Source organism: Rhinoderma darwinii, chromosome 3 (assembly GCF_050947455.1).
Source record: "Rhinoderma darwinii isolate aRhiDar2 chromosome 3, aRhiDar2.hap1, whole genome shotgun sequence".
In the NCBI taxonomy this organism is placed as follows: Eukaryota; Metazoa; Chordata; class Amphibia; order Anura; family Rhinodermatidae; genus Rhinoderma; species Rhinoderma darwinii.
The window spans coordinates 6752756-6765207 of NC_134689.1; the positions used below are offsets into that span (position 1 = coordinate 6752756).

At 37.9% G+C, this 12452-nt stretch overlaps 1 protein-coding gene across 2 annotated transcripts in view; it reads left to right on the forward strand.

Moving 5' to 3' along the window:
• ITPR2 (inositol 1,4,5-trisphosphate receptor type 2) overlaps nt 1-12452 on the forward strand; it is a 265480-nt gene that overhangs the window by 13080 nt on the left and 239948 nt on the right. The gene's annotated exons all lie outside the window — the stretch shown is intronic.

The window sequence follows — 12452 nt, forward strand, 5'->3', positions numbered from 1 at the left end:
ACTACTATAATACTGCCTCTATATACAAGAATATAACTACTATAATACTGCCCCCTATATACAAGAATATATCTGCTATAATACTGCCCCTATATACAAGAATATAACTACTATAATACTGCTCCTATATACAAGAATATAACTACTATAATACTGCCCCCTATATACAAGAATATAACTACTATAATACTGCCCCTATATACAAGAATATAACTACTATAATACTGCCCCTATATACAAGAATATAACTACTATAATACTGCCCTATATACAAGAATATAACTACTATAATACTGCCCCCTATATACAAGAATATAACTACTATAATACTGCCCCCTATATACAAGTATATAACTACTATAATACTGCTCCTATATACAAGAATATAACTACTATAATACTGCTCCTATATACAAGAATATAACTACTATAATACTGCCTCTATATACAAGAATATAACTACTATAATACTGCCCCCTATATACAAGAATATATCTGCTATAATACTGCCCCTATATACAAGAATATAACTACTATAATACTGCTCCTATATACAAGAATATAACTACTATAATACTGCTCCCTATGTACAAGAATATAACTACTATAATACTGCCCTATATACAAGAATATAACTACTATAATACTGCCCCCTATATACAAGAATATAACTACTATAATACTGCCCCCTATATACAAGTATATAACTACTATAATACTGCTCCTATATACAAGAATATAACTACTATAATACTGCTCCTATATACAAGAATATAACTACTATAATACTGCCTCTATATACAAGAATATAACTACTATAATACTGCCCCCTATATACAAGAATATAACTACTATAATACTGCCCCTATATACAAGAATATAACTACTATAATACTGCTCCTATATACAAGAATATAACTACTATAATACTGCCCCTATATACAAGAATATAACTACTATAATACTGCCCCCTATATACAAGAATATAACTACTATAATACTGCTCCTATATACAAGAATATATCTGCTATAATACTGCCCCTATATACAAGAATATAACTACTATAATACTGCTCCTATATACAAGAATATAACTACTATAATACTGCCCCCTATGTACAAGAATATAACTACTATAATACTGTCCCTATATACAAGACTATAACTACTATAATACTGCCCCCTATATACAAGAATATAACTACTAGAATACTGCCCCCTATATACAAGAATATAACTACTATAATACTGCCCCCTATATACAAGAATATAACTACTATAATACTGCCTCCTATATACAAGAATATAACTACTATAATACTGCTCCTATATACAAGAATATAACTACTATAATACTGTCCTCTATATACAAGAATATAACTACTAGAATACTGCCAATGAATTCACTGTATAACTTGATATAAATCTAATTGTGCTCCCACAATATGAAAAAATTATATGGTTCACTGAAGTGACAACTGAGTAAAAAATACCTTTTATTAGTAACTCATTTAAAAACAGGGGTAACACACCACTGTGAAATAGCCTCACCGTGAATTAAAAAATGTATTAAACAAAAAACACTGAGTCATTATGATAAATATATCTCAGTGTTTATAACAATATTTGTCTGGAACCAGCATATATCCTGGGCACAACAGTAGTACAATCCCCAAGTAGAACACAAGTGTCCGAAAAAAATCGGATCTCCTAGTGCTGGGTGTAACACAATGTTACTGTCCCCTATGCAAACATTCCATATACAATAAACGACCCTACGCGTTTCAGATACTCATCCTCAGGGGTCCGTATCTTGGTAACTCTGGCCTCATCGCCAGCGATAATAATATTCAACAGCAGATATTCTGCTGTGCGTCACGGGAAGATGCACGTATCGATGTCAACGGCATACTCCATTACAGGCACTGGGTTACTATAAACACCTAAACTCCACCCCTCGTATTAGGCGGCGAACATGAACTGACCAACCACAACACCCTCTCGATTCGTGACACCTGCCCATGTGACCCCCCGCCGTCAGCTGACAGCCAGGGGTCATCATCGGCTGCATCATGCCGAACGCGCAGGCGCAGTAGAAGCCAAGGACGTGTCGCCCGGACTGCCATGCACGAGGAAGGTAAGCGCAAAACGATAATATATTTTATTGAGTATGTCTTGCGGGACAGTTACCCACCGCAAGCGGACTACCTCATAAAGCAACTCAAAAGTAAATGAACACATATAAGGTTGACAAGATTGCTGAGTCCCTCACATTAAGAAAAACTGACAATTGATCTCTTTATATGTCGACTGGCCAATATGGCCATCTCAAAAAATGGTACATTATGCAAATAGACAACCCAAGGTAAAGGTTGGACACCTAAAGAGGGAAGGTTTTGCATATTAAATAAAACATGTATAATTAGTCTGCTCGTTTAAACCCGCTGGTTGTATACATGCCAGTCTATGGATCCATTGGGCTTCTTTACGTAAAATAAGGTTATCCCAGTCACCTCCTCTTTTAGGGGGTCTAATGAGTTCAATTGCTTGAAACTTTAAACATGCTGCCTGGCCTTGATGTTTAGCATGTACATGCTTGGATAATGGGGTGTCCCTAACATGGATAATATCTCCAACATGCTCCCTAATCCGGCGTCGAAATTGTCGTGATGTTTTGCCCACATAATTCAGGGGGCATGGGCATGTAATGAGGTAAACCACTCCCGCTGTCTTGCAATTGACAAAATCCCGAATGTTGTATTTTTTCTGTGTTGCAACACTGGTGAAACTATTCCCTTTGAAAATGAAATCACAAGCTTTGCAGCTACCACATCTAAAAGTGCCTGGTATTTGTCTATCCAGCCACGTACCCCTGGGTGTAATGGGGTCAAAACAACTGTGCATGACTCTGTCCCTGATGTTTTTCCCTCTCCGATACGTGACAGACGGCCTCTGTGTGATCTGATCTACCAAATCTGTATCAGAACTGAGAATACGCCAATACCTTTTCAGGATCTGCATAATATCATTTTGTTTGGAATCATAGGTGCCTATGAGTCTCGTAACTTGTTCTTCTTTTCGTTTTTTAGGGACCAGGAGACATTGTCTGTCTGCATCCCTTGCTCCCTCATAGGCCTTCCTAATGACACTCTTGGGGAAACCTCTATCCTTCAATCTTGTTTTGAGTTCCTGGGCCTGGCACTCAAAATCACCCATAGAGCTACAATTCCTGCGTACTCTCATAAATTGGCCTTTCGGAATGCCACGTTTGAGGGGATAAGGATGACAGCTATTCCATTGCAGAAAACTATTAGTTGCTGTTTCTTTCCGATATACCTTTGTACGAATTGTACCTTCTTCTGTTTTTATAATTTTCAAATCCAGAAAAGACAATTCTTTTTCACTGATCTCGCATGTGAATTTTAGCCCTACATCATTTTTGTTGAGGGCTGCTACAAAACTATGGAACTCATCCGCTGTGGAGTTCCAGAGAATCAGCACGTCATCAATATATCTAATCCATAATCCAACGGATGAAGTCCATTTAGCCAGTTTGTCCCCAAAGACAATTGTCTCCTCCCACCAGCCAAGAAATAGATTTGCATAGGTGGGAGCAGCAGGACTCCCCATTGCAGTACCACATTGCTGATGAAAGATCTTGTCTTCAAAGATAAATATATTTTTTTCAAGAACAAACTGTAGTAACTGCAAAACAAACTGGTTATGAGCTGCAAACTGAGTACCTCTAGATCCCAGATAGTACTCGACCGCTTTATAACCCAATTTGTGAGGTATGGATGAATACAACGCCTCAACATCCAGGCTAGCCAAGAGTGTGTCTTTCTCCAAAGAAATACCGTCAATCTGTTTCAAAACATCCATAGTGTCACGTACATATGATGTGAGACTCAAAACAAAGGGGCGCAACACCTGATCAACATATGTACTCACATTTTGGGTTAAATTATTAATGCCTGAAACAATAGGTCTGCCACGTAAGGGGGGATAGATACCCTTTGTGGATTTTGGGCAGGCTATAAAAACACGCCATGATGGGAAATTGTGGGTACATGAACCCAAACTCACTCGCACTAATCAAAGATCTGCTTTTTGCATCACTCAGAATGCCCAGCAACTCTTTCCTGAATAGTGCTGTTGGGTTATCCTTTAAAATGGTGTAACAGTCAGGGTTAAGTAAAATGTCCTCGCACATTTTTTTATAATCATCCCTACTCATGACCACGATGTTCCCACCTTTATCAGATGCCTTTAGAACAATATTTTGTTTTTTCTCTAACGTGGTCAGAGCTAATCGTTCGGACCAAGACAAGTTGTTATCTATGCTCCTACTGTCCTGACTGAGATTATTGATCTCATCTCCTACCATCTCCACAAATAAATCCACATTGGTAAAGTCTCCTATAGGTGGCAGCTTCCTACTCTTCATTTTAAGATTGGTAAAAGGACCTAAACCTGGGGCTCTACCAGATTCCTCTAATAGCCCCTCCAAGGCCACAAGGCCTTCCATATCAGACTCTTCCAACCCTAGTTCCATGCATTTTTTCCTATTATGGTGTTTAAAGAATTTGATCCATTTAAGTTTGCGAGCAAATAAATTAAGATCCTTTATCCAAGAAAAAGAGTCAAATTTAACTGTGGGGACAAAGGAAAGTCCCTTTTCTAATAGTGTACTCTCTGATGCACTCAAAATATGTTCAGACAGGTTAACGATTTGTAGCCTATCCATGTTGTTTCCCTTCACTAATCCTTTTGTCCCCTCAGCATATAGCGGGAAATGGGAGGATTGTTGGCTAAAAAATTATTGCCACTGTTAGAAGAGGCTCTAGCACGACCTCTATTTCTACCTCTAGGTCCTCCCCTGAATTTTTGTTTCCCACCGCTACCACCGAAAAATGGGCCCACTCTTTCAGAGTCTGTTGTTTCACTCTCTGATGTGGAAGGGTCAGATTCCCTCGGCCCCCTATTGGTCTGTTGATATTGCTGTTGTTGTGTGTTAACAAAATCGTAAGCTTTTTTCTCCCTAAATTCCTGTAGGTCTCTCTGGAATTGGAAGTGTTTACGTTCCTTTAAATGATTAGTGAACCTTTCTAGAGTTTGTTGAAGGATTTTGTCTTTTTTATCAAAGCCAGGGGTATCTACCAAGGACTTAGCTGCCTCGATCTCTTTTTTAAGCTCAGCACTAATAGAGTCAAACTGGACTTTCTCTTCCTCTACTAAAATCTGCATCAGCCTAAGTGAACTCCCTGTGATCTCCTGTTCCCACCTTTCTTTTATATTAGCGGTTTTTAATCTTGATGCTGGGACAATGGGGACCCTGAGGCCTCTGGGAACTATGTTATTTTTTAAATAGTTTTCCAGACTCTGAATCTCCCACCAACTTCTAGTGTAATCCTTATGCAATCTATTAAGGTTTTTAAAGGTAGATTTAAAGAGGCTCTGTCACCAGATTTTGCAACCCCTATCTGCTATTGCAGCAGATAGGCGCTGCAATGTAGATTACAGGAACGTTTTTATTTTTAAAAAACGAGCATTTTTTGCCAAGTTATGACCATTTTTGTAGTTATGCAAATGAGGCTTGCAAAAATCCAAGTGGGTGTGTTTAAAAGTAAAAGTCCAAGTGGGCGTGTATTAGGTGCGTACATCGGGGCGTTTTTAATACTTTCACTAGCTGGCCGCTCTGAAGAGAAGTATCATCCACTTCTCTTCAGAACGCCCAGCTTGTGACAGTGCAGATCTGTGACGTCACTCACAGGTCCTGCATCGTGACGGCCACATCGGCACCAGAGGCTACAGTTGATTCTGCAGCAGCATCGGCGTTTGCAGGTAAGTCGATGTAGCTACTTACCGATGTACGCACATAATACACGCCCACTTGGACTTTTACTTTAAACACACCCACTTGGATTTTTGCAAGCCTCATTTGCATAACTACAAAAATGGTCATAACTTGGCAAAAAATGCTCGTTTTTTAAAAATAAAAACGTTCCTGTAATCTACATTGCAGCGCCTATCTGCTGCAATAGCAGATAGGGGTTGCAAAATCTGGTGACAGAGCCTCTTTAAATCTACCTTTAAAAACCTTAATAGATTGCATAAGGATTACACTAGAAGCTGGTGGGAGATTCAGAGTCTGGAAAACTATTTAAAAAATAACATAGTTCCCAGAGGCCTCAGGGTCCCCATTGTCCCAGCATCAAGATTAAAAACCGCTAATATAAAAGAAAGGTGGGAACAGGAGATCACAGGGAGTTCACTTAGGCTGATGCAGATTTTAGTAGAGGAAGAGAAAGTCCAGTTTGACTCTATTAGTGCTGAGCTTAAAAAAAGAGATCGAGGCAGCTAAGTCCTTGGTAGATACCCCTGGCTTTGATAAAAAAGACAAAATCCTTCAACAAACTCTAGAAAGGTTCACTAATCATTTAAAGGAACGTAAACACTTCCAATTCCAGAGAGACCTACAGGAATTTAGGGAGAAAAAAGCTTACGATTTTGTTAACACACAACAACAGCAATATCAACAGACCAATAGGGGGCCGAGGGAATCTGACCCTTCCACATCAGAGAGTGAAACAACAGACTCTGAAAGAGTGGGCCCATTTTTCGGTGGTAGCGGTGGGAAACAAAAATTCAGGGGAGGACCTAGAGGTAGAAATAGAGGTCGTGCTAGAGCCTCTTCTAACAGTGGCAATAATTTTTTAGCCAACAATCCTCCCATTTCCCGCTATATGCTGAGGGGACAAAAGGATTAGTGAAGGGAAACAACATGGATAGGCTACAAATCGTTAACCTGTCTGAACATATTTTGAGTGCATCAGAGAGTACACTATTAGAAAAGGGACTTTCCTTTGTCCCCACAGTTAAATTTGACTCTTTTTCTTGGATAAAGGATCTTAATTTATTTGCTCGCAAACTTAAATGGATCAAATTCTTTAAACACCATAATAGGAAAAAATGCATGGAACTAGGGTTGGAAGAGTCTGATATGGAAGGCCTTGTGGCCTTGGAGGGGCTATTAGAGGAATCTGGTAGAGCCCCAGGTTTAGGTCCTTTTACCAATCTTAAAATGAAGAGTAGGAAGCTGCCACCTATAGGAGACTTTACCAATGTGGATTTATTTGTGGAGATGGTAGGAGATGAGATCAATAATCTCAGTCAGGACAGTAGGAGCATAGATAACAACTTGTCTTGGTCCGAACGATTAGCTCTGACCACGTTAGAGAAAAAACAAAATATTGTTCTAAAGGCATCTGATAAAGGTGGGAACATCGTGGTCATGAGTAGGGATGATTATAAAAAAATGTGCGAGGACATTTTACTTAACCCTGACTGTTACACCATTTTAAAGGATAACCCAACAGCACTATTCAGGAAAGAGTTGCTGGGCATTCTGAGTGATGCAAAAAGCAGATCTTTGATTAGTGCGAGTGAGTTTGGGTTCATGTACCCACAATTTCCCATCATGGCGTGTTTTTATAGCCTGCCCAAAATCCACAAAGGGTATCTATCCCCCCTTACGTGGCAGACCTATTGTTTCAGGCATTAATAATTTAACCCAAAATGTGAGTACATATGTTGATCAGGTGTTGCGCCCCTTTGTTTTGAGTCTCACATCATATGTACGTGACACTATGGATGTTTTGAAACAGATTGACGGTATTTCTTTGGAGAAAGACACACTCTTGGCTAGCCTGGATGTTGAGGCGTTGTATTCATCCATACCTCACAAATTGGGTTATAAAGCGGTCGAGTACTATCTGGGATCTAGAGGTACTCAGTTTGCAGCTCATAACCAGTTTGTTTTGCAGTTACTACAGTTTGTTCTTGAAAAAAATATATTTATCTTTGAAGACAAGATCTTTCATCAGCAATGTGGTACTGCAATGGGGAGTCCTGCTGCTCCCACCTATGCAAATCTATTTCTTGGCTGGTGGGAGGAGACAATTGTCTTTGGGGACAAACTGGCTAAATGGACTTCATCCGTTGGATTATGGATTAGATATATTGATGACGTGCTGATTCTCTGGAACTCCACAGCGGATGAGTTCCATAGTTTTGTAGCAGCCCTCAACAAAAATGATGTAGGGCTAAAATTCACATGCGAGATCAGTGAAAAAGAATTGTCTTTTCTGGATTTGAAAATTATAAAAACAGAAGAAGGTACAATTCGTACAAAGGTATATCGGAAAGAAACAGCAACCAATAGTTTTCTGCAATGGAATAGCTGTCATCCTTATCCCCTCAAACGTGGCATTCCAAAAGGCCAATTTATGAGAGTACGCAGGAACTGTAGCTCTATGGGTGATTTTGAGTGCCAGGCCCAGGAACTCAAAACAAGATTGAAGGATAGAGGTTTCCCCAAGAGTGTCATTAGGAAGGCCTATGAGGGAGCAAGGGATGCAGACAGACAATGTCTCCTGGTCCCTAAAAAACGAAAAGAAGAACAAGTTACGAGACTCATAGGCACCTATGATTCCAAACAAAATGATATTATGCAGATCCTGAAAAGGTATTGGCGTATTCTCAGTTCTGATACAGATTTGGTAGATCAGATCACACAGAGGCCCTCTGTCACGTATCGGAGAGGGAAAAACATCAGGGACAGAGTCATGCACAGTTGTTTTGACCCCATTACACCCAGGGGTACGTGGCTGGATAGACAAATACCAGGCACTTTTAGATGTGGTAGCTGCAAAGCTTGTGATTTCATTTTCAAAGGGAATAGTTTCACCAGTGTTGCAACACAGAAAAAATACAACATTCGGGATTTTGTCAATTGCAAGACAGCGGGAGTGGTTTACCTCATTACATGCCCATGCCCCCTGAATTATGTGGGCAAAACATCACGACAATTTCGACGCCGGATTAGGGAGCATGTTGGAGATATTATCCATGTTAGGGACACCCCATTATCCAAGCATGTACATGCTAAACATCAAGGCCAGGCAGCATGTTTAAAGTTTCAAGCAATTGAACTCATTAGACCCCCTAAAAGAGGAGGTGACTGGGATAACCTTATTTTACGTAAAGAAGCCCAATGGATCCATAGACTGGCATGTATACAACCAGCGGGTTTAAACGAGCAGACTAATTATACATGTTTTATTTAATATGCAAAACCTTCCCTCTTTAGGTGTCCAACCTTTACCTTGGGTTGTCTATTTGCATAATGTACCATTTTTTGAGATGGCCATATTGGCCAGTCGACATATAAAGAGATCAATTGTCAGTTTTTCTTAATGTGAGGGACTCAGCAATCTTGTCAACCTTATATGTGTTCATTTACTTTTGAGTTGCTTTATGAGGTAGTCCGCTTGCGGTGGGTAACTGTCCCCTGGCTAACTACAATAATACTGCCCCTATATACAAGAATATAACTACTATAATACTGCTCCATATATACAAGAATATAACTACTATAATACTGCTCCTATATACAAGAATATAATTACTATAATACTGCCCATATATACAAGAATATAACTACTATAATACTGCTCCTATATACAAGAATATAACTACTATAATACTTCCCCTATATACAAGAATATAACTACTATAATACTGCCCCTATATACAAGAATATAACTACTATAATACTGCCCCTAAATACAAGAATATAACTACTATATACTGCCCTCTATTTACAAGAATATAACTACTATAATACTGCTCCTATATACAAGAATATAACTACTATACTACTGCCCCCTATATACAAGAATATAACTACTATAATACTGTCCCCTATATACAAGAATATAACAACTATAATACTGCCCCCTATATACAAGAATATAACTACTATAATACTGCCCCCTATATACAAGAATATAAATACTATACTACTGCCCCTATATATAAGAATATAACTACTATAATACTGCTCCTATATACAAGAATATAACTACTAGAATACTGCCTCCTATTGTAAAGGATCTGCCAGGCAAAACTTCTGTATATACGCCCATAGGTAATCAGTCTGCACCTGCTTCTATGTCTGTGAGACTGACTCCAGCTTCCACCGCTCAGGGTGGCAGGCTTAGGAGTGGGAGAGCCTATCACAGCCTGGCCAGACGGAGCTAGCTCCCGCCCACTGTCTATTTATACCTGCCTTTCCTGTTCCTCCTTTGCTTGTGATTCTTCTTGTGTGGTTTCCTGTCCCAGCTACAGCTTCTGACTATTTGATCCTGCTCCATACTGACCCTGGTTTACTGACTACTCTCCTGCTCTGCGTTTGGTACCTCGTTCACTCCTGGTTTGACTCGGCTCGTTCACCACTCTTGTTGCTCACAGTGTTTCCGTGGGCTACTGCCCCATTTCCCTTAGCTTTGTGTACCCTTGTCTGTTTGTCTCGTGCACTTACTGAGTGTCGGGACCGCCGCCCAGTTGTACCCCGTCGCCTAGGGCGGTTCGTTGCAAGTAGGCAGGGACTGAGTGGCGGGTAGATTAGGGCTCACTTGTCCGTTTCCCTACCCCCATCATTACACCTATATACAGGAATATAACTACTAGAATACTGCTCCCTATATACAAGAATATAATTACTAGAATACTGCCTCCTATATACAAGAATATAACTACTATAATACTGCCCCTATATACAAGAATATAACTACTATAATACTGCTCCTATATACAAGAATATAACTACTATAATACTGCCCCCTATATACAAGAATATAACTACTATAATACTGCCCCTATATACAGGAATATAACTACTATAATACTGCCCCTATATACAAGAATATAACTACTATAATACTGCCCCTATATACAAGAATATAACTACTATAATACTGCCAGTATATACAAGAATATAACTACTATAATACTTCTCCTATATACAGGAATATAACTACTATAATACTGCCCCTATATACAAGAATATAACTACTATAATACTGCCCCTATATACAAGACTATAACTACTATTATACTGCTCCCTATATACAAGAATATAACTACTATAATACTGCCCCCTATATACAAGAATATAACTACTATAATACTGCCCCTACTATAATACTGCCCCCTATATACAAGAATATAACTACTATAATACTGCCCCTATATACAAGAATATAACTACTATAATACTGCCCCTATGTACAAGAATATAACTACTATAATACTGCCCCTATATACAAGAATATAACTACTATAATACTGACCCTAAATACAAGAATATAACTACTATATACTGCCCTCTATATACAAGAATATAACTACTATAATACTGCTCCTATATACAAGAATATAACTACTATACTACTGCCCCCTATATACAAGAATATAACTACTATAATACTGCTCCTATATACAAGAATATAACTACTATAATACTGCCCCCTATATACAGGAATATAACTACTATAATACTGCTCCTATATACAAGAATATAACTACTATAACACTGCCCCCTATATACAGGAATATAACTACTATAATACTGCTCCTATATACAAGAATATAACTACTATAATACTGCCAGTATATACAAGAATATAACTACTATAATACTTCTCCTATATACAGGAATATAACTACTATAATACTGCCCCCTATATACAAGAATATAACTACTATAATACTGCTCCTATATACAAGAATATAACTACTATAATACTGCCCCCTATATACAAGAATAGAACTACTATACTACTGCCCCTATATACAAGAATATAACTACTATAATACTGCTCCTATATACAAGAATATAACTACTATAATACTGCTCCCTATATACAAGAATATAACTACTGTAATACTGCCCCCTATATACAAGAATATAACTACTATAATACTGCCCCTATATACAAGAATATAACTACTATAATACTGCCCTCTATATACAAGAATATAACTACTATAATTCTGCCCCTATATACAAGAATATAACTACTATAATACTGCCCTTATATACAAGAATATAACTACTATAATACTGCTCCTATATACAAGAATATAACTACTATAATACTGCCCCCTATATACAAGAATATAACTACTATAATACTATCCCCTATATACAAGAATATAACTACTATAATACTGCTCCTATATACAAGAATATAACTACTATAATACTGCCCCCTATATACAAAAGTATAACTACTATAATACTGCCCCTATATACAAGAATATAACTACTATAATACTGCCCCTATATACAAGAATATAACTACTATAATACTGCTCCTATATACAAGAATATAACTACTATAATACTGTCCCTATATACAAGAATATAACTACTATAATACTGTCCCCTATATACAAGAATATAACTACTATAATACTGTCCCTATATACAAGAATATAACTACTATAATACTGCTCCCTATATACTAGAATATAACTACTATAATACTGCTCCTATATACAAGAATATAACTACTATAATACTGCTCCTATATACAAGAATATAA